The sequence below is a fragment of the Canis lupus genome, chromosome 23 (genome assembly GCF_003254725.2).
Source record: "Canis lupus dingo isolate Sandy chromosome 23, ASM325472v2, whole genome shotgun sequence".
NCBI lineage: Eukaryota > Metazoa > Chordata > Mammalia > Carnivora > Canidae > Canis > Canis lupus.
In genome coordinates, this window is record NC_064265.1 from 11,522,477 (window position 1) to 11,546,394 (window position 23,918).

A 23,918-nucleotide genomic window follows, 5' to 3' on the forward strand; every position below is an offset into this window, starting at 1 on the left:
GGACAGATCACAACCAATACCAAGTAAATACAAAGGATTTTAAAAATGTATTATGAGCAGCTGTACACCAAAAAAATTAGGCAATCTAGAAGAAATGGATGCATTTCTGGAAAACCACAAATTACCAAAACTGGGACAGGAAGAAATAGAAAACCTGGACAGGCCAATAACCAGGGAGGAAATTGAAGCAGTCATTAAAAACCTCCCAAGACACAAAAGTCCAGGGCCAGATGGTTTCCCGGGGAAATTTATCAAACATTTAAAGAAGAAATAATACCTATTCTACTCAAGCAGTTCCAAAGGATAAAAAGGGACGGAATACTTCCAAACTCATTTTATGAGGCCAGCATCACCTTAATTCCAAAACCAGACAAAGACCCCACCAAAAAGGAGAATTATAGACCAATATCCCTGATGAACACAGCTGCAAAAATTCTCAACAAGATACTAGCCAATAGGATCCAACAGTACATTAAGATTATTTACTATGACTAAGTGGGATTTATCCACGGGATGCAAGGTTGGTTCAACACTTGTAAAACAACTAACATGATAAATCACATCAACAAGAGAAAAAACAAGAACCGTATGATCCTCTCAATAGATGCAGAGAAAATATTTGACAAAATACAGCATCCATTCCTGATCAAAACTCTTGAGAATGTAGGGATAGAGGGAGCATTCCTCAGCATCTTAAAAGCCATCTATGTAAAGCCCACAGTAAATATCATTCTCAATGGGGAAAAACTGAGAGCCTTTTCCCTAAAATCAGAAACACAACAGGGATTTCCACTCTCACCACTGCTATTCAATGTAAAAAATCATTTTAGAACAATGAAAATATAAAATGGAGTATCTATCTCATTCCTTACACTCAAACAATTTCAGATGTCTCAGAAATTTAAATGTAAGAAGTTACAATATAAAAATATATTTATTCATAAAGAGGTGAAGAAGATCTTTCTTAGGGAGAAGTTAATACATAGACACCATAAGATAAAAGATTGATATATTTAACTGTTCTAGATTGAATTATGCACCTCAAGGAGGTACATAGAAGTCCTAATCTCAGGTATCTATGAATATGACCTCATCTGGAAATAAGGTCTTTGCAGAGGTAATCAAGGTAAGATGAGATCATTAAGGGGGGCCCTGATCCAATATAGGTGGTGTCTTATAAGAAGAGACACAGAGACAGACATACACAGAGGGAAGATGATATGAAGACACAAAAAAAGAACCCGATGTGACCAGAGAGGCAGAGACTGGAGTGATCAATCTATAAGAAAGAAAAATAATGCCAGCAATACCAGAAGCTAAAAGAAAGGCATGGAGGTGCACATGGGTGGCTCAGTTGGCTAAACATCTAACTCTTGGTTTCAATTCAAGTCATGGTCTCAGATTCATGAAATCAAGCCCTGCATGACATTGGGCTCCCTGTTCAGCAGGGAGTCTGTTTCTCTCCCTCACCCTCTGCACTCCCCCCTACTTGTGTTCTCTCTCTCCCCCTTTCAAATAAATATAAAAATCTAAAGAATAAAAGAAAGAAGGAAGGAAGGAAGGAAGGAAAGAAAGAAAGAAAGAAAGAAAGAAAGAAAGAAAGAAAGAAAGAAGAAAGAAAGAAAGAAAGAAAGAAAAGAAAGAAAGAAGAAAGAAAGAAAGAAAGAAAGAAAGAAAGAAAGAAAGAAAGAAAGAAAGAAAGAGAGAGACATGGAACAGACTCTCCCTTAGAGAATTCAGAGAGAGCATGGCCTTGCCAAAACCTTGAGTTCTGACTTCTGGCCTCTTTGTGAAAAAATAAATTTGTTTTAACTCACCCAGTTTTTGGTAACTTGTTATGGTAGCCCCCAGGAAACTATATAGACTCTACAAAAATTGAAAACATTAGCTCAGAAAAACAAAATCACAAACTCAGATACAAATGAAAAGAGTTCTAGCAATGGCTGGTAAAATGTTGGTACACCTTCTCTTCCAGAAACAACTATAAAACTGAACAAAATAATTATTGAAAAACAATCATAATTTCAGGGCTTCAGGATGGACCAAAAGCAAACAACGAATTGAGGAGCATATATGTACTAAAAACTGCTGAATTTCAGGTAAGAACAGTAGGAGTCCAGTTTTGTTTAAAACGGAATTCTACGTGATATTTACGAGAAGAGGAATGGAGATGCTGTCTCATGTGGTCATTACCATGCTAGCAGTTCTCATTCTAGCAAAAAAATTAAACGCCCAAATGATACATGAGTATATTCTCATTGCAAAATAACAAAACTAATAAAATGAAATTCCACATTGATTCTATTATCCTCCAATCTCATTCCTCTCCTTCAACATTACTGTAGTTATATAGACACAAATAATTTGGTTTTGTGTTCATTTTGATATTTAAATAAATAAGGTCATACTGTATTATAGTACTGTTTTCAACTTGCATTTTTGTTTTTGTTTTTGTTTTTGTTTTTTGTTTTCTTTCAGTTAACAATGTTTTTGGAGAACTTCCTAACATACATGTTCTTCATCTTAATGGCTGAATGGAATTCCGTTTTATTGATATATTGTGTCCCCACTGACAAGCATTTACCCTCTTTGTGCAGGTGTGTGAGTACTTCTCGCATGGACCTGGAAATTCCAAGTGCACGTCTGTGTTCGATTATAAAGGTACAACCCAATTGTCCTCCAAAAAGCTGCTGTCCCTGCACCCTTGACAATATTAGATATTATTATGGTTTAAATTTTTTGGAAATTAAAATAAATAAATAAATAAATTTTTTGGAAATTGGCAGGAAAAAAATGTATCATCTACAAAATATGTCATTTACAAATTATGTCATTTAAAATGTATGTCAAGGGGCGCCGGGGTGGTTCAGTTGGTTAAGCGCCTGCCTTCAGCTCAGGTCATGATCTGAGATCCTGGGATTGAGCCCCACGTCAGGCTCTCTGCTCAGCAGGAAGCCTGCTTCTCTCTCCCTCTGCTGCTCCCCCTGCTTGGGCTCTTTCACTCTCTCTCTCTGTCAAATAAATAAACTAAATCTTAAAATAAAATAAAATACATATCGAAAATAGAAAAATAATCTTTCTTTTTTTTAAAGATTTATTTATTTATTAGAGAGAGAGAGAGAGAGAGAGAGAGGCAGAGACACAGGAGGAGGGAGAAGCAGGCTCCATGCCGGGAGCCCGACGTGGGACTCAATCTCGGGACTCCAGGATTGCACCCTGGGCCAAAGGCAGGCGCTAAACCACTGAGCCACCCAGGGATCCCCCAAAATAATCTTTCATTTAAAAAAGAATTTATTTCACCTCCTATGAATCTATAATTATTTCAACATAAGTAGTAAAAAAGTATAAACAAAGGAAAAAATACTTTTATTACATTATTTTGCCACTCTCACAGCAGTGCTGGTATTTCTTGTTCATTATATAAGCTTGTTTTCATCCTTAGAGAGAAATATTTTAGGCCTGGGGCCTGTGACTAATAGACCTCCTGCACCCCTCCTCCCACTTCTCCAGGCCCAACACATTTTAGTGAGCAACACATCCTAATTTCTGGGCAAGGAAGTCAGAAGGCTACCTATTAACTAAGAGATTCAAAATTAAGAAGCCCAAGACAAAATAAAGATGTGTCTACGATTCTGTAATTTGTTGAGTCTTGAGATGGATGACTTACCAATGGCCTCCTCCCGCCACCTGCCACCTGCCACCTGTACTTCCTCCGGGGACCACCACCACAAGATATTCCTCCTATTTGTGTCTGCCAGCCCTTCCTCTCCTCTGGCTCCTTTCGGACTGCACACAAATCCAGTCCCTCCCATCTGAAATTTCCTTCCCAGAGCTTTGCTTCACTCTCCAGCAGATGATGGAGAGGCAATCTCACAGAGGCAGGCAATCCTGAGTGCAAATTCCAGGCTTGACTAGGGGTACAGTCAGTGAGGACATAATTCAGAAGACCCTTGCTTCATGCTCAGCATTATACTAGGGCTCTCCCCCATTTCTGCCCCTTCTCCTTCCTGCCAACATCCTCAATCTCCTCTAAGAGCATCCACGGAGGCTCATACTACTTCACCTCCCCTCCCCACAACCCCAGCCACTGCAGTCTGACCTACATGCCCACATTTCTGCTGGTGCAGATTTTTCACGGGGCTCACAGATGACTTCCTAATTGCCAGACAGGACAGATTTTTCCTCAGTCTGCATTCTGCATGACCTCCTCACAGCATTTCACCTACTCTTCCCCTCTTGCCCTTGGCTTCTATAACAGAACACCCTCCCAACTCTCCTCCTAACTCAGATTGTCCTCCCTTGGCTTCTCTTCTTCTGCACATTTGTCCCCCATTGGGTCGCCAGGTTTGACCTTGGCTTTTCTCTGTGACTTTCAGAGTGGCCTCATTTTCAGTCAGGCCCCTATGTCCTGGTTGTTCCCAAATCCACATTTATAGCTCTGGTCTCTTTCCTAAGCTCCAGATCTAAGCTTCAATAGATTCTGGATGAATTCTCTGTATAAATATTCTGTAGACTCTCAAACTCTGTCCACTTTCAATTCTCTTGCTTCTCAAATACTGTTTCCTCCCTTGTACACGATGCTCAACTTGTGTACCTATTGCACTGCCTCTATCCATTCCTCTTCTCTCTCTGTATCAATCAGCACCCACCCCATGAAGTCACCCTTCCATCCCACACCATGAAACATCAGATCAGATTTCCTGAGTGATGGGTGAGAAGCTAGGTGATATAATATGAAAAGGCTGGGAGTTATCTTTTGTGAGCTAAGTTTGGAAAAGTGAAAAAAATGGGAGGTAAAGGGAATCCAAGCAGATTAATTCTCCTTTCTCTCCTGTGGCTCACATCAGAGTGTGGTACCTGCTTGCGACCCATCATGCATGCTGGGCAAACGTCCCAATGAGTGATTTTTGTCTTGTTAGTTCCCCCCAAAACAGACCCAGAGGTAAGCCAGGCATATAGATAATTTACTAGGGAAGTGATCCCAAGGAACAGAAACAAGAGATAGGGGGAGCAAAATAGGAGGGAGAGCCAATGCAAAGAAGTTTTAAGTTGGCACCACCTATGTATGGTTAGTGACTGGTGCTCAGTGATATGGGATGGTCTAAGAAACTTTGTGAAATGCATCTCAGAACGGCCCTTCTGGGGAAGGGGAGCATCTATCCAACAGCTGCCATTACCCTGTAGACTGTTAACTCTTCCCAGGTCGTGCATACATGATATTAAATGAGCTCCCCCCAAAAGTTCCCAGCCTGGCATGAGAGTAGCCCTGGGGCAGGAGGAGAGATACTCTCAGGAGACATAACTCTGTGAAACTGGTTGGGACTTGTGTAGAACTTGCTGCAGAGGTGGATGGAGTAGGAAATAGGACCAAGAAGATTCGAAGTGGTGTTAAAAATTGTCAGATCCAGACTGGCCTCATGGTTTCTTTGTGGCTCCTGGTGGAGCAGTGGTCCATGCACCAATGCACCCCCTTGCCTTATAGCACCTCACACAGTTCCCTTATTATGCTTCCCCTTTCTCCTCTCACTCTCCTGGGCTTGCCCTTCCCAGATAAAGTGTTAGTACTTTAATCTTTGCCTCAGACCCTGATTTCCAAAGGACCCATAGCGAGGCAGTCCTAGGAGACCAAATAATAACTTCGCTAATTGCTGTGGAAATTATATTAATTAAAACGAATGTGGAACAGTCTGGCTATTTATGACAATTCTAGGGACTTATGAAAAGAGGATGACCAGCTCAGGGCAATCAACTTCCAACTACGAATATACTTACAAAGTCAGAGAGCCTCTAGAGCAGCTTTTATTTTTATTATTTTTTAAAACTTTTTTAAGACATTTTTTTACAAATAAAAATTTGTAAATTTCAATTTATAAAATATTGAAGTGTTACATATTATAACACATATTATAAATATGTGCACATATTATAAATACAGGATTTGAGAAATTTCCGTCAAGTGAGCACAATCACCTAGCCAGGCCCCAGACTTAATAAATATAAAACTATCAACACCCAGAAGCTCTCTTTATGATCTCTTAAAACTATCAACACCCAGAAGCTATCTTTATGATCTCTTTCAATCATTGCCTGTCTCCAGGGAGGGAATTATTATCCTGACTTCTTTTATTTTTTTTAAAGAATTTATTTATTTATTCATGAGAGACACAGAGAGAGAGGCAGGCAGAGACATAGGCAGAGGGATCAGCAGGTTCCATGCAGGGAGCCTGATGTGGGACTCGATCCCGGGACCGTGGATCACGCCCTGAGCCGAAGGCAGATGCTCAACTGCTGAGCCACCCAGGTGTCCCTTATCCTGACTTCTAACATAAGTATGGTAGCTTTTAAGGAGAGCCTTATCTGCTGCAGTCACAGATCAGATTGTGCTGAATATCAGACCCGGAATTTGATTATGATGACAGAGCTACAGAAAATACCCGGATTGGAAACTTTTTGGTGTTGAAACCCAATAATCTCGAATCCCAAAACTCCCTTGGCAAAAGCAATCTCCTCCCTCTGCCAGAGGAGAAGCACTTCTGCTTGCCTGGAGACCATGCTGACCTCAGTTGAATTGGAGCTTCCCAAAGAGATACTAATTCTCTTCATGACTTGCTCCCACCAGTCCTCATTTCCTGGAGTCAGATCCCAGCACAGCCTGGATGGGGAATATAAAAGCTTACATCTCAAGGAAATTTCTAAAGCGTATTGCCTATGTGTCAGCAAGAGTAGGGGCATGTGTGGGAGCAGATTGTATTAGCTTTTTTGTGGCTGCTGAAACAAATTACCACAAACTGAGTGGCTTAAAAGAACATAAATTTATTCTTTCACAGTTCTGGAGGCTTGAATCAAGGTTGGTTCCTTCTGGAGCCTCCGAGGGAGAATCTGTTCCATGTCTCTCTCCTAGCTTCTGGTGGCTAGCAGCACTTCTTGGCATTCTTTGCTTTATAAGCATAGCTCTCCTATCTCTGCCACATTGTCACATCACCTTCTGCTCTGTATGTCTCTGCGGCTTCTCCTTTGCTGTCTCTTTACAAGGACACCCAGTCATTGGATTTAGGGCTCACTCTAAATCTAGGATGATCTCACTTTAAGATCCTTAATTACGTCTGCAAATGTCATGGTTCTTGGACCAGCAAGAGCTTAGCAAAGGCACCGTGGAGCAGAGTTCTTCTAGCTAACCCACAAACTGATGATGATGAGCAGAATCATCTCAACAACCACAGTCCCCCCACCCACCCCCGTTGCAGTTAGCAGCACAGCCACCATAGCAACCCTGGCTGCACAGCCTGGAGCAGAGGCACTCAGCCAAGCCATCATAGGTCCTCTGAACCCCCTTTACTATGGGCAGGTGAGTGATAATAAATGATGGCTGTTTTAAGCCATTGAGTTTCAAGGGGTTTGTTTTGCAGTAATAGCCAGTTGATACAGAGCCTATTACATATCTCCCAGCAATTAATAAGCAAATAATAAGTGAGGCTTTAAACGATTTGAACAACATAGTAATGCAGCTTGATGTAACAGCTACATAAAGAACTCTGTACACAACTTCAAAGAAGATACATTCTTTCTAAACAAATGTGGAACATTTTCTTAAAAAATAAGCTTTGTTAGGCCTAAAAGCAAATCTCAACTCATTGTAAAAAGAAAACCTATACAGACAAATTTCGCAATTAACAAATGATACGAAAAAGTATCAAATTCAACCCCTATCCCCAAAACTATTCATTTGGTTGGAATAGAAATAACCCTTCCAAAATACCTGAAATATAGGGAAAAAAAACCCAAGTGGAACTTATGGATAAGTCAGAAACGAACGACAAGAGGCACTACATATAAAAATCTGCAGGGTGCAGCCAAAGTCATACTAAAAAAAATATAGCTTTAATACACTTGTTTGGAAATAAAATATTTTTTAAAAACAAGTGAACTGGTCTCCCAGTTTAAGAAGCTAAGAAAAGAACATCAGAGCAATCCCCCCAAATAAGTACATAATAAATATAAAAGTAGAAACCAAGAAATGAAAGAATAGAACCCAATAAGTAGTTTGTTTGTTTTTTCTTCTGGAGGAGGGAGGACACAAATAAAATGGACAAAGTATGACAAGTTTAATCAAGACAAAATCAGAGAAACACTAATCAACAACATTAAGACTAATAAAAATGCTGTACCTGCAAACACAGTAGAATTTTTAAAAATTGAAGTGAATATTATATAAAACTTTATAATAACAAATTTGAAAGAGAAAAAACATGATTTTCTAGGTATCAAATGCTCAGGATTGACAAAAGAAGTAGGAAATATAGACCAATAAGGGATCCCTGGGTGGCTCAGCAGTTTGGCGCCTGCCTTCGGCCCAGGGCGTGATCCTGGAGTCCAGGGATCGACTCCTGCGTTGGGCTCCCTGTGTGGAGCCTGCTTCTCCCTCTGCCTGTGTCTCTGTCTCTCAATCTGTGTCTCTCATGAATAAATAAATAAAATCTTTAAAAATAAATAGAGACCAATAAAAAACAGAAGGAATTGGAAAGGTAATCCAATATCTACATTAAAATGTTCCCAAGCCCAGGGGAGTCTACTTGTCCCTCTCCCTCTGCCCCTCCCTGTGCTTGTGGGCACACACACACTCTCCCTCTTAAATAAGTAAATAAAATCCTTTTTTTAAAAAAAAAGGAAGGAGGGAGGGAAGGAGGGAAGGAAAGCTATAAGCTTAGCTCACTTTATAAAGCTGAAATTAAAAAAAAAAGAGGCAAATTCAATGCAGCAGCATAAAGATAAGATTTATACTAGGTAGGCAAACACGATTCAACTTGAGGAAAATCTTAATGCCAGTCACTTTATTAGCCTATGAAAGAAGAAAACCATATGCACATTGCACCAGGTAACAAAACCTGTTTTGATAAAAATCAACTCATTCCAGAAAAGAAAACTAAAAAACACTCAAACTAGGAATATAAGGAACTCTCTTAAAATGATGAGGATCTTGCCAGAAACTGTTTGCATCTGAAGCACCTCGCAGCTGGCAGGTGCTCCTCCCTGCTCCCAGCTTCAGCCTAGGGATATCACTGGGGTTCAGTCTGGCAGCAGGTCCCCTAGATTTCTCTGCAGATACGCTTTCTCTCACTTGTGATGGGTTGTGCTTCACTCAGCTCACCTCTTGGTTTGGTCTACTATCACTACAGCTCAGATATTCCCACATATTTCTGGCATGGGGCAGTATCCTTTCTTAGGCTTCAAGCAGTGCTGTATTTTTTTTTATTATATTTCTTTGATCATTATAACTGAAATTTGGAAAAAGAAAAGCACTTTAAAGAATAGGTTTAGAGGAGTCATTCTCAAAATCTAGTATAAATGAGAGTCATCTAGGAGTTTTATTTTTTTTTTAAAGATTTTATTTATTTATTCATGATAGTTACACAGAGAGAGACAGAGAGGCAGAGACACAGGCAGAGGGAGAAGCAGGCTCCATATGCAGGGAGCCCGACGTGGGATTCGATCCCGGGTCTCCAGGATCGCGCCCCGGGCCAAAGGCAGGCGCCAAACCGCTGTGCCACCCAGGGATCCCTATCTAGGAGTTTTAAAAATGGAGAGTTCTGGGCCCATCCCAAGTAATCTTTTACGTCTTTTCCCATTGATTATATTAGTAATCTGTTTTCATTGTAGAATTTTAAAAAATACTGCAAAAATAAGATCACATACTTGATATTTTTTGAAACATGACTTTTGGGTTGTTTTTTTTTTTTTTTTTTTTTTTTTTTACCAGTCACAAGAGGACGACTATTTTACTTCATTTCTTTCTGTACACATGGGTGTTGCACAAGATTCCCTCCCACTCTCATAAATTATTCTGGGATCTACAGGAGAAGAAGGTCCTAGCCCTGCTAATTCAACACTTGAATTGGAATAGATACGTTACCCCAAGATTTCCAGATAAGCTGTGTGGGAGGGATTCCCTGACTTTCACCTGTGCAGTGGGGGATACCCCCACCCACCCAAATTTGGGTGCTCTGGATCTACACCCTGTTGGTTATAGGTCCAAGCTTTTAAGAGAATATCTCTGTTTTCCTCACTTGTGAAAGACAAAATGGGTGAGTACAACATTCTTAGCTTATAAAGTTCACCTCTCATACAGCTATTGATGTTACCTTACTTAGTTTTCTGGAATGGAATGTTCTAAAAGGAAAGTTAGGACCTTTTATCTCTTATGATTTGCTTTTATTGCTTGAGAATTTAGCCTTATTTGGATAAAATGCCTATTGGTTTGACAGCCGTATGATATCAGAACTTACCCCTCAAAGGTGGCCCCCATTTATTTTGAAGGATCTCCAGAGTGCTGATATTTCTTATGTTCACAAACTGACATGTGGTACCCCTTTGGCTTCCTTTTTCTTCCTATTTGTCTTCATCCACTGCTTCCCATGCTTCCTGGAGAAGCTCCCTGGCTGTCAGGGGCCATTGTTCCTGATCCTTGAATCTGCTTTCTATACTCTACACCATCTTCTGGGATATGCTAAGCTCATACATACACATACACATACACACAGAATTCGATTTTTGTGATGTTTGCCTATCTATCTCAAACTTGCCTGGTTTTGTTTCAAAGTTGACTACTCCCTCAATCTACTGGGAGCAGTAGAATGAACCAGAAGTCACTGTGCCTTGGGACAGGTGATGACAATCACAGTGAGTGAACTGAAACCATCAGCACAGGAGCCCAATTGTTAAATGAAGTGAGGGAGGACTGAGCAAGTCTGGGGAAGCTTGGTTATTGAGGTTTATCCCATTTCAGTCTGGGCAACTGTGAGCCTGTGAATTGCTAGGTGAGACCTCCCTTGCCTGCCACAGGGAGAAGTTGCTTTTTTCTATAAGCAGGGAATCCAGCAAATTTCCCCCGAGTTACAAGGATAAGAAGCATACCTTCACACTTAACAAAACTCGTCTTTTTCTTTTAGTTTTTTTAAAGTAATCTCTATACCCAACATGGGGTTTGAACCCACGACCCCAAGATCAAGAGTCATATACTCTACCAACTGAGCCAGCTAGGCACCACACTTTCTTTTCTTTTGAAAAGCATAGGTTAGATACTTGGGTGGCTTAGTCAGTTAAGTGTCTGCCTTCAGCTCAGGTCATGATCCCAGCGTCCTGGGATCGAGCCCCTGCATCGGGCTCCCTGCTCAGTGGAGAGCCTGCTTCTCCTTCTCCCTCTGCCCCTACTCTACTCCCCACTCATGCTCTCTCTCTCAAATAAGAGGCCACAAGAGGATGACTTGTGGATAAATAAAATATTTTTTTAAAAAGCATTGATCTGTATGTAATGAAAATAATAAACCAATATTGTAGACATTTTGGAAAATGCAAAAAGGCATCCAAGAAAACAACAGTCATGGCCCACCATCTAAAGACAACTGCTCTTAATTTGTTGTATATTCTTTTATTTTTAAAAAATGAGTATATATGATAGATGTCTTAGAAAAGTGTGATTGTGGGGTGCCTCAGTTGGCTAAGTATCTGCCTTTGGCCCAGGTCATAATCCCAGGATCCTGAGATGAAGCCCTGAGTCAGGTTCACTGCTCAAGGGGGAGTCTGCTTATTGCTTTCCTTCTGTCCTTCCACCACCTCATGTGCTCGCTCTCTCTCTCTCACTCTCTCAAATACATAAATAAATAAAATCTTAAAAAGAAGAAGAAAGAAAAGTGTGATTGTATGTGATGTGAAGTTTTCTCTCTCGCTTTTGTCATTTTCACATACCTTTTAGAACACTTATCTTCTAGAAGCTGATTTCATTTTTCTGAACTGGAAAATCCCGTCTTTCCAATCCCTTTTTCAGAAGTAACCACTATAGTAGTTTGGTACATATTCTTCAAGATAGTTTCTGTGTTTATATAGATATGAAAAATATAAAAAAACAAATACCTTTGAACACACATAGCCCCTTTAAAACAATAAATGGATTTTTGTTGTATGTATTGTTTACTTTTGTAAATGTTTTACTTAACAATGTCTCCACTTACATAATAATTATTTTCTTGGTGCTGCCAGCTATGCAGGCACTGAGAACCATGCACATCTTCCCAGGGCATGCCAGGAACCCCTCATTTTGAAAACCGGTACAGAGAATTCCAAAAAAAATTATTTAACTATTCACCTACAGTTTAGGTTGATTCTAATATTTCTGCTTTCATCAGCAATGTTTCCCCCATTTGTCTAACACTCTTCTCACAACCCAGATGATGAGGAAAGTGGCAATTAATTCAGCAAGTGGGTTAACTACCCTCATATCAGCACCACCTGTCTTCTGGATACACCATTTAAAAAATACTAATTGCTATTCCATCTAAATGGGGTTTGGCACTGTTATCATTTTTTAAAAAGTCAAGTACTTTCATGTTAGCGATGAAAATTTTAATGGATTGGGTGGAACGGGGACTTGATTCACAAGCTCCTGGGCGCATCGCTGGCCCTTTCTCTGATGGCTGGCTGACCAGTGGCTTCATCCCCACCTCATCTCTTCCAGTCTTCAGCACGGGAGCTGACATACTGATTCTGTTTACAACTTCAAAAGGCATTTTTTAAATGAATTATGTGGGCAGGTCATATTAATTCACAGGAATACCACTTTTAATACCTTGAAATGTCTTCAGTAATAGCTTGCCGTTACTGGGAAGTACAGAAGAAACTTGCCAAGCCTGCCCTAACTGTGCTTCGTGTCACCTTTTCTTCAACCAGTTCCTCTCTCCTCCTGGCCCTCTCCCACCCTCATTTCCAAGTACTTACCCTGGAGAGACATTTGGCTCACACCGAGTCCCCTCCTGACCTGCCTTAGCTATGGCTCCAGCCTCAGGTAGCAGCTCCACACGGTCTCCTGCCCTCAGTAGGATGGAAACCTCAGGTCCTAGAAGAATCCAGAGCACCAGGAGTTCTTTCCTTTCAAATCAACTGTTTCTTTCACTCGGGATAACTCCCTTTTTTCTCCTGGGCTAATTCCTCTTAATATTCTAATTCACTGTGAGCCTGGGTGGCTCAGTCCTTGAGCTTCTGATTCTTGATTTCTGCTGGGGTCATGATCTGGGGTTGCAAGATCTAGCCCCTGGTGGGGCTCAATGTTCAGTGGGGAGTATGCTGGAGATTTTCTCTCCCTCTCCCTCTCCTCTGCCCCTTCCCCTGTTGTCCCTCTCTCTCAAATAATAAATAAATTAATCTTAAAAAGAAAAAGAATATGCAAATTCACTACTGCACCCAAGTAACCCAGATGGTGGATAGCAGGGAGCACAACTCAGCCCACTTGAGATAAACACAGGGGTATCCAATCTCCCAGAGTGCCAGGTTCTAAAGCCAGCTCATAATGGGGCAAAAACCCCCATTTAGGTAAAATATCAAACACTAAGTAAATACTTGTACTAAATACTACCTAGTAGGTCAAACAAAATTACATCCCCATGAAGAATTATATGATCATTAGGAGGCTTGTTGCACTATGCTCTTTGTCTGACACTGATAGGTTAGATCATGAATTTATTTATTTATTTTTTGGCCTTATACCCAGAGTGTGGGTAATTATTCCCATATCTCTTGGTGTCTCAGTCTCCTCCTGTGTAAAATGAGAGTAATATGACTTCCTATCCCATAGGTTGTTTTGAAGATAGAACGAATGTGTGTAAAGTGCATAATCAGTAATATTTCAACTAATTCACCAATTAAGAATACGTTTTTAAAGAAAGATTTTATTTATTTATTTTGAGAGAGAGAGGGAGCATGAGTGGGGTGGGGGAGGGGCAGAGAGAGAAGGAGAAGTAGACTCCCCACTGAGCAGGGAGCCCACTTTGGGGTTCTGTCCCAGGCTCCTGGGATCATGCATGATATGAGCTGAAGGCAGATGCTTAACTGTCCAGGGGATGTGGGGATGAGGAGGTTGTGTAACAATGAAGAGGTATGAGGTTTCCTTTTGGGGTAAGGCAAAGGTTCTAAAATGGATTGTGGTATTAATGCATGACTCTATGAATATACTGAAAGATGTTGATTGTACACTTTAAAAGGTAAATTTCATATTACATGAACTTTATCTCAATAAAGCTGTTTTTTTAAATTGAAAAAAATAAATTAGTTGTCACCTTATTATCCAGTAGAATATCAATATTGCATGATTTCTATCCAACAGAGTTACCCAAAAGTTATGATTTTAGTGCCTATTGGACATTGAATATTTTTGCATCTAACTGCAGTCGCATCCATGGTCAGTTACTAAACAAATACCAGCCCTTGTTATTAATTAGAGGTGGTGACAACAATCACATTATGGTTCTTTTTTTTTAAGATTTTGTTTATTTATTCATGAGAGACACACACAGAGAGAGGTAGAGACACAGGCAGAGGGAGAAGCAGGCCCCATGCAGGGAGCCCAATGTGGGACTCAATCCCAGGTCTCCAGGATCATGCCCTGGGCTGAAGGAGGCACCAAACCACTGAGCCACCCAGGCTGCCCTCACATTATGGTTCTAACTCTTGAAATTGCTCCTCAGATACAGAAGATCAGGAGGATGTGGTGTGGTGCTCTGGAATGGAGAGCTGCAGGTGCGAATCCTCAGCTGAAGGTGACGAGGATGCCACTTGGAGCTGTATTGTGTGGGGAAGTTCACACAGCCCTGCCACAGTGTGTGTCAGACTCTAACATTTAGTTTGGCCAACTCTCCTCCACTTACAGCCCTCCCCAATCACAAAATTGGCAGGGAAAACCCTGGACTGGTGGCTACAAATGGAAACCTTCTGACAAAACCTAGAAAACAAATTGCAGTTGATTCCTTCCGGAGCAGGATCCCAATGGGCATCATTTCCTGAATTTCTCTGCCCGCATTTGGCAACCATCCAGCAGGATCTTCTCCTATGCAAGAAGTGACCCCTTCTCTAGAACCCTCACCTCTTCTCCCTGGGCACTTGAACACTGAATGCAGCCCTCAGGCCTTCCAGGCATCGCTTTACTATTCTCTTGGCTCTACAATCCTACAATTTTCAATACTAGTGCCAGCCACATCTGATGTTGTTTTATGTTCCCCGAAGAGAAGAGCTCTCCTCCAATTTCATAGAGATATAATTGAAATACAGGAAATTGCACATATTTAAAGTATACTGTTTGTTCAGTTTGACATATGTATACATCACCCCAATCAAGATGGCAAACATTTTAATCAGCACCAACAATACTGACACGTTAGATGAACTTGTGTTTCTGCAATGTATATAAATATATATATAATTGCATATAAATGGGATCAGACAGCATGTATTTTACATGCTGTCTGATCTAGCTTCTTTAGTCTGATCTAGCTTCTTTAGTTCAGCATAGTGATCTTGAGATTTACCCATGTTGTTGTGTGTATACACCGTATGTTCCTTTTTATTGCTGAGTAATATTCCACAGTATGAATATATCATAATATTTTATATATTCATCTGATGATGGACATTTGTGTTGCTTCCACAGTTTTTTTTTTGCTTTTTTTTGATATTGCAAATAAAGACTTGTTATCGAATGTATAAGTCTTTGTGTAGGTGTATGTTTTCATTTTTCTTGGGAAAATACATAGTTGTAGAATGGCTGGCTTATATGGCAAGTGTACGTTTAATGTTTTAAGAAACTGTCATGTTGTTTTCCAAAGCAGTATATCATTTCATATCCCCACCAGCCATGTGTGAGAATTCCAGTTGCTCCATGTCTTTGCCAACACTCAGTATGGTCAGTGTCTTTAATTTTAGCCATTTTGGTAAATATGTGGTATTTCTATTTTTATTTTCCTAATGAGCAATGATGGTGAACATCTTTTCCTGGCTCATTGGCCATTCATGTATCTTTTTTTGTGAAGTGTCGTATTTGAATCTTTTGCACATCTTCTTGTTGTATTATTTTGTCTTCTTCTTATTGAGTTGAGTTCTTTACATATTTGGATGCAACTTCTTTGTCTTACATATGCACTGTACATATTTTCTCCCAGTCTGTGGCTTGCATTTTGGTTTTCTTATGGGTGAATTTCAAAGAAAAAAAGGTTTTATTTTGATGAAGTCCATTCATCTTTTTCTCCTTCATAGTTTTTTTATGTTCTAAAAAATTCTTTTAAAAAAAGATTTTATTTGTTTGTTTGTTTATTTATTTATGAGAGAAAGAGAGAGAGCATGCATGAGCAGTGGGAGGGGCAGGGCAAGGGAGGAAGAGGGAGAAGCAGATACCTCACTGAACAGGAAGCCCAAAATGGGCTTGATCCCAGGACCCTAGGATCATGACCTGAGCCCAAGGCAGACACTTAACCAACTGAACCACTTGAGCACCCAGGAAATACCTGAAATATTGGGTACCCCAATATTGCAAAAAGTTTTCTCTTAATGTTTTCTTCTTGAAGTTTATAGTTTTGAGTTTTGTGTTAGGTGTATGATCCATTTTTGAGTTAAATTTTGTGTATTTGTGTGTTCATTTTATGTATGTTCATTTTTTCCCACATGTTTATCCAGTAAATCCAGCACCATTTAAAGAAAAGACAAGATAAAATTTTGAAATGTAACTACCTTCCTGGTACTTTTGTTTGGGGGAATTCTGTTTGGTCACCTGTCTCAGGAGACATAGTACATGAGGCTGGACATTATATCCCCAGAAAGATCTGACTTGGATGCAGGGAGGAGTAGAAGAGGGCTGTCACCTTTGTTTTAGATGGCATACTTCTCTTAATGCAGCCTTTTATCAGACTACTTGTTTTTGTTGTGATTGTTGCTCTTTGTCAACTACATAGCACTACTAACTCATACTGAGCTTGAACACAACTAGAACCCCTACATCTTGCTTATGGACTGGTCACTTCTATCTCAGCTGAAGTTTGCAATTCAAGTCCATGGTTTTACGTTTTTAAGCATTAGATTTTATCTGGCTTGCTTTGGCCCATGCTTTCAACCTATTGATTCTAATTCTGTTGAGCAGCACTGTTTGCTGTCATCTACAATTTTCATACCCATGGCATGCCAGACCCCTGCAGCAGGCACAGAGATTCCACAGCATTTCCAAGAGTTACTCACTCAGTCTTTACCTATGAGGGGCTTAGGTGCACAGATGAACAAATACAGGTCCTCAGCTCGTCTGAAGAGGGAGGCAGGAATGAAGCTAGCATTGCAGTAGACTGTGGTCTGTGGCAATAGAGGAAAGAGTTCTAGGGACACAGAGGAGCAACAACTAATCATTATGGAACAGGGAGAGGTCACAGAAGACTGCCAAGTATTTTCAGCTGCTTTAATTCCCTCCATTATGATAATACTCTGGAGAACCTCCCTCCTCATCCCTATCCAAGCTGTAGAGTAAGGACTGGACTCACCTCCAGCTCCAGGGAGAGTTTGCACAACTAGCAAACTCCAAACCCAGGCTGCCAGCCTCAGCGTTAGAGCAGATGACATGGAAGGTAAGGAGAAGCCAGAAGATTTCTCACAGATACATAATTGTATATACTCTTTTCCCATCTGTTTCTTCCTTTTCCTTCTCCTCATTTAAGTCAGCTCAGTGCACGTTGCTTCAGGGGAGGCATGTGGCAAGGCAAAAAATAGGTCCACTCTGAAAGTCCTGCTGATGTTGGCTTTACACTTAGGAGTGAATTCCTGAGAATAATCACAGTCAAAGAAACATAAAAGGAGACGGATTCTCCCCAGGCTGAAAATAGATTGCTCTAGACTGCGCAGAAGAGAAGGAAGAGTGAGGTTGTGGTCCCAGGAATGGATGGGGCACTGCCCTCTTTCCTGGCAGCCCCAATGGGGAGGCAGCAAGGCTCCAGAGAGAGAGAGAGAGAGAGAGAGAGAGAGAGAGAGAGAGAGACTCCCGGCACAGGTGTCACCAAGAACTACCTGGGGATCCCTGGGTGGCGCAGCAGTTTAGCGCCTGCCTTTGGCCCAGGGCGCGATCCTGGAGACCCAGGATCGAATCCCACGTTGGGCTCCCGGTGCATGGAGCCTGCTTCTCCCTCTGCCTGTGTCTCTGCCTCTCTCTCTCTCTCTCTGTGTGACTATCATAAATAAATAAAAATTAAAAAAAAAAAGAACTACCTGGCCTGAAGCAATCAGATTGACAACTGTGGGCCTGATGAATAAGGACCAAATAGCCTCCCCTACCACAATGCCTTGGCACTATGCAAGGTCCAGGATAATGAGACCACTTAAAGGGTAAGATTTCCCAGAAACGACAGATGTTGTTTTTCCTGCAGCCCAGCAGAAGAAAGGGACTTGAGTGAGAAGTGGTGTGGAATAGGGGCAGGAGGAGAGTTTAATCTCCTTCAGTGTGTGCTGAGTATATATTCCATCTCATGAACTAAAGAATTCAAGAATTAGAACTTGTTTTATATTCCATGACTCTACTTAACTTCTCACTCAAGTCCCTTTCTTCTGCTGGGCTGCAGGAAAAACAACAGGGTGAGGAGTCATACCCACAGTGCTCCATTGTTCACCCATGCACACCCTCAGACTCCCCCTGTGCTCTAGAGCCCTGTGCTCAGGAAAGCAGCATTGTGTGACAAAGTCCAGTGCCATGGTGGAGAGAGGCTAATCTCGCCCCTCCCTGAACACCACTGGACACTTGCTAAAAGACGGCCTTGGAACAGATGACCCAAATAATGTTCTAGGACTATATTTCTGAGTATCAGGTGTCAAAAGAGAGTTCTTTAGGTGACTTAAATAAAGATTAAAGAGTTTATTCAACTGATGCACATCAGAGAGTACCTGAAGGACAGGTGAGCCCAGATTAAAGCAGGGTCAGGGTTTCTGTAGGATAGGGAAAAGCTGAATATACTGATGTGCAGTTTGGGTGTCGATAACAGTTTTCACATTCAATGGAAACTCGCAGTTCGGAGGTTGTTCCTGTTTCTGGGCTCCTTGCCCAGGGTCATCAGTGCAAGCCGAATGCCATCAGAATAGTATATTCCAAGAAGTATTTCTGCAAGCCTGTGGCTTATGGTCTAGTCGAAGTTTGCAAGGTGTAAAGTCCTGCAAAAAAGAAAAAAAAGAGGGGTAAGGTTAGAAGGCAAGAAGGACATTAGAGGCCCCCTATCATGCAGGTTTTCATTCTCATACTCAAGAATCACAGACTGCATCACAAACGAGAGCATGTAGGCAAGAACACGGTGGAAAGTTGCAGGTGCCCCCCCACCTGCAGAATTCTCCTGGTCCCCATTCTTGAAGGCCATCCTTGCAGACCCTCCTATAGGTTCTAACTTCTCCCTCTTCTCAGGAAACATCCCTGTCCCTCTGCTCAGATATAGGGACATCCTTTGTGGCCATCTTTATTGGGACTGCACACATTGCTCATCCCTGTCAATGCAGGGACAGGTAGAAAGATCCCAGGACTTTGCAGCCCTTGTCTAGCCTTCCCTTGCCAGCCTTCCTTCACCTTCCCAGCCTTTCTTCCTGACATGTTAGGCCATAGCTTAGTCTGCCCCCTCCCTCTGGGTGACTTTGCAGCTTCTCTGTTATCCAAGCCAGCTTCTCATTTCTCCTCTGTGCCCCCCAAAGCTGGCACCCTGGACCATTCACTCAAGCTAGTTGGTGGCTCTCTCTACTGACCTTTCTATCCTTTGTCTCCCCTCTTCTACTAGCCCTTTCCCTACCCCTCTCTTCCTGGGTATTCTCCATCAAGGGTGTGGTGATATCACATGGAAAATCACAGTTGCCCTCTGGCAGATGTCTACATTTGCCTGATCCTTGTTTCTAAGGATGTTGGAAAGGTAGCTGTGGAGATGCGCTTGTAGGGAGCCCAGGCACAGAACTTGGAAATGCTTCCTCCCCCTCAGGCCACAGAGGCCTCCCATCTGCTGGAATAGGAGACACCACCTCCTTTTCCAAAACAGATCTGACAACACTGTCCCCTGTCTCCACTTTAATTTGAGTAGCATGTCTCCTGAGAGTAGAGGACAATTTTTGGATTCTCTCAAGCTCAAACAGTGTTTATTCATGGCTGTTTATGGATAAAGAAACCTAACCCCAAACTCTCCGGATGAGAAGCATAGAGGAAGTGATGACTGTGACATTGCCCTGCAGCCTCGTCCCTTTCCTCCCTGGACAGAGGTATGGGCAGGGCCCCAATATCACACAAGGCACACGAGGCAACTCATAGGTTCCATGAGGGTGATGACAGGTCAGACTGGTTCATGTAGTGACAGGAGAATTCATAGGATTTACCAACTGACTCAGTGTGGTGTGAGGAAAAGAAAAGTCAAGAGGCCTCTAAAGCTTTTGAGCTGAGAAAAGGTTGAAGGTGCCATTTCCTACAGTGATATGGAGGGATATGATGGGCTTCAGTGGAAGTGTGCTTCAGATGTCATTGTGTGGACAAAACATCTGGTTGAAAGCTGGAGGCAAGGGTCTGGAACTCAGAGGAGAGGGGTGGGGAGGAGACAGAAATTCTGGGGTCATCAGCACATGGACAGGGTCTAAAGCCCTGACAAAACCCAGTGGCATTGCCAAGGGAGCAAGGGTGGATACAGAAGCAGCCCAGGGCTGACTCTGCTAAAAACCAAGGCCAAATTCTACTGGCCACAAGTCACAGCCTGAGCATCTGAAAGGGTGAAACAATAGAGGACATCACTGAGTTTATGATATTCACAAAGTCACAGACTCATTGCCACAGTCCTCTCTGCCTTCTCTCACTGGGAGTTTCTTGTCTTTCAACCAAGATGGAGGCCACAATGCTTCCCATGACTCAGTCTCAGAAGTTCCACAGTCTCCTTCATTCTCTTCAATAGCTGTGAGTCACTAGGTTCAGTGAGGTTAAGAAAAATAAATAAATAAATAAATAAATAACCCATAAAAACAAAACAAAACAAAAAAACCCAAAAGACAAAAAACCAAAACCCAAAAACTAACGCTGAGGTATTGTTGCAAGTTTCTTGCCAAGTTGCCCTGGGGACTTTTGGCTCTATGGGCCTGCAGATCTGCAAACTGGTCTAGGCTACAGACAAGGATTCATTATAGAAATAGGGCATGAGAGGTTTAGAAGGACAGGAGGATATAGTCAGGCAGTTTAAGGCTTTAGAGTTAAAGCAATTGCAGGTTATGCCCAGTTCTAGGGTGTGGACATGATATTGTCCCTAAAGCATCAGGTTGAATCATATGAAATACGATTTTGTAGGTCAAAACTAGTAGACTATCAAGAGTTTCATATGGTTCAACCTGCATAAACATTGGTGAAAGTTTCTAAAGTTGACTTTCTGATTTTGGTCTCAGACCAAAGAAACTTGTTTATATACTCTTTGTCCTAACAAATGGACTAGCTAGCTTTCTCTTTTCACATTTTTTTTGTGTTCACCTGACCTGACTGTTCACTTGTTTCCAGAATGCTGTCATGTTGGTCGCACCATGACTTTCTGTATGTCAGTCAGTCCATGTAATTGAAATTGAGGAGCTATCACTCTTAAACTGAGAGTCCAAAATAAAATTTAAAAACCATTTCCTTAACAAACATATTAAAAATGATTACTTTTAGCCAGGGCGGGTGCCCCCGAGACCTTGGGACCCCGGTCACCACCCCCTCAGGAGCCACCGTGTTGGTGATCCCCCCCCACCCCATGAGCCAGGAGGAGGAAGCTCTGCAGAAGAAATTCAACAAACTCAAGAAAAAGAAAAAGGCATTGCTGGCTCTGAAGAAGCAAAGTAGTAGCAGCACAGCCAGCCAAGGCGGTGGGAAACGCTCACGGGGGAACAGCCTGTGGTGGACCTGGCCACCCTGCAGAGCAGGCAAAGCAGCTGAAGTCAGCAGCCTTCAGTGCCACCAAGGCTGAGACCAAGAACTGGGGCGTCAAGCGTTCTCAACCCTAGGGGGGAAGTTAAAGGGCCCTGAGAAGGGGCCAGTCCCCACTTTCCAGCCCTCCCGATCTGCAGGAGTCGCCCAGACGCCCCCAAAGGAAATCTGTGTATGAGGGTTTTGTGCCTTCCAGTGATCGGCTTCGGGACCTGGGGCCAGCGGGGCCCACAGTCGTGAGCGGACCGGGACAGGGACCGCGACGGGGACAACGAGAGGGCCCCTTCCGCAGGTCGGATTCGTTCCCTGAACGCAGGGCCCCTCGGAAGGGGAATACTCTAGGCGTGTGGCGAGGACTGACGCCCACCCTCCTTCGTGGGGCCCTCTCTCCCTTTGGAAACATCATTGACCTCTCCATGGAGCCACCCAGAAACTGTGCCTTCGTCCCCTGTGAAAAGATGGACACAGCAGATCAGGCCGTTGCTGAGCTCAAGGGGACCCAGGTGGAGTCTCCAGCTCAAAGTCAGCCTCGCCCGCAAGCAGCCCATGCTGGCCGCTGCCCCTGGCAAGTCAGTCTGGGGCTCCCTCGCTGTCCAGAATAGCCCTAAGGGTTGCCATCGGGACAAGAGGACCCAGACTGTCTACAGCCACGATGTCTACAAGGGAAACCTTGTGGATGGCTTCTAGGGAACAGAGCTGGATTCCGTGTGCCTCACCTGTGCCAACACTGGTCTCAGTAAAACACTGAGGTGGAAGCTCACACATCTCCCCCGCCTCTGGTTTTCCAGCACTTGGGATTGGGGTTGAGCCTTTAAAAACAGCTGTTAGATTTTATCTCAGTTGTAACACATGGCCAGTGCACGTTCCCCTCTCCCTTCTCCCAAAAGGATCTTGAACACAGAAAAATATATAAATAAATAAAAATAAAAATAGTCACTGTTAAATGGCAACAAAATGTATCCCCGGTGTCTGAGCCGATGTTAGTGCATAAACTTTTGAGAGTTCCTGCTAAGCTGACTATTGCATTCGCTGAAATATTGCACTAACAAGAGGAAAGGCATTCTCACAGACCAGATACTAAATGAAAATCATCCCAAAGAATTACTGTAATATCCTTTATATCTTATAATTTTGTGGACTGACGCAAGTCGCTTTTTTCTGTCCATCAAAGTCTTTATAAATGGTGTAGAAAATAAGTACCCCATGGCTGGCATCTATTAACAAGATGAACACCCTGAGCACACTATTTCATAACTCCCACTGGCTCCCAGAGGTATAATTAGGGTTGAATTTTTCATGAACACAAACATCATATTCTTTGTCCACCATGCTGTGCTTTGTGCTTGACTATTTCCAGCACTCCACTCAGGAAAACAGAAAAAGTCATGTCCTCAGTGAATGGAAATGATTCTGGGGCTTGCTGTAGGGTCACTCAGGTCCCACCATGTTGCTGGGTGTCTCTTTAAGATCCAGTACTTCCTGGCCAGACCTGCCTATCCTGATTCATACTTAGGTCAGATGAAGAGTGCATAGTCACCTGTAGCTGAATCTCCCAAGCAGGACTTTCAGATTTGGAAAATAGAAAAACAGAAAAAGTCTTTCATGTTTATTCCTGAGTAGATCTACCAACTCCATTATATTTAAGTCATTAAAAAAATAATGACATGGCTACAGCTTGTTTTTCTGGACCCAACTTTTCCTCCTGGCTTATTCACTGGGTTGTGTATGGTCTGATTTGCAGTTGTGTTTGAAATGCTTTGTTAATGGAAATCATCAACCATTGCCCCTAGAAGAATCTCATTAAAGTATGATTATTCTGTTCTCCTGCTTAAAACTTCTCAGTAGTTTTTTTTTACACCTATGAAAGAAAGTCCAAGCACCTTAGCACAGCCTGTGAGGTCTTGAATGGTCCCCATCCACATTTCCTGCCTCACCTATAACAGACAAGTTACACTCCTGCCGCTTACAATCCTTTAAAATTACTTAAAATTCTCCAAACATGCCTTTCGTTTACAAAATTCTGGAACAAAATTCTTCATCTGTCTAAAAGACTACTTCAAAAGTTAAGGCACTTTCTGAAGTAGACTTGTTTCAACCCAAAGTTCAGTTTCTTATAATGGGGAAATACTAAAGACATCCTGCTAAAGATAGGAACAAGGCAAAGAAGTAATTATTGCCATCACTC

The 23,918-nt window shown here is 42.1% G+C and overlaps 1 long non-coding RNA gene, 1 other non-coding gene and 1 pseudogene across 2 annotated transcripts; 2 read left to right on the forward strand and 1 right to left on the reverse strand.

Annotated features, from left to right (window-relative positions):
• Window positions 1-1,695: 1,695 nt before the first annotated feature.
• On the forward strand, window positions 1,696-15,978 carry LOC112668706 (uncharacterized). Its single transcript, XR_003141817.3, has 3 exons — window positions 1,696-2,099; window positions 2,598-2,661; window positions 14,508-15,978. It is a non-coding gene; the product is annotated as an uncharacterized LOC112668706 (long non-coding RNA).
• On the reverse strand, window positions 10,964-11,036 carry TRNAK-CUU (transfer RNA lysine (anticodon CUU)). The gene has a single exon. It is a non-coding gene; the product is annotated as a tRNA-Lys (tRNA).
• Window positions 15,979-21,265: 5,287 nt separating the features above from the next.
• Window positions 21,266-23,546, forward strand: LOC112668874 (negative elongation factor E-like; annotated as a pseudogene).
• Window positions 23,547-23,918: the final 372 nt, after the last annotated feature.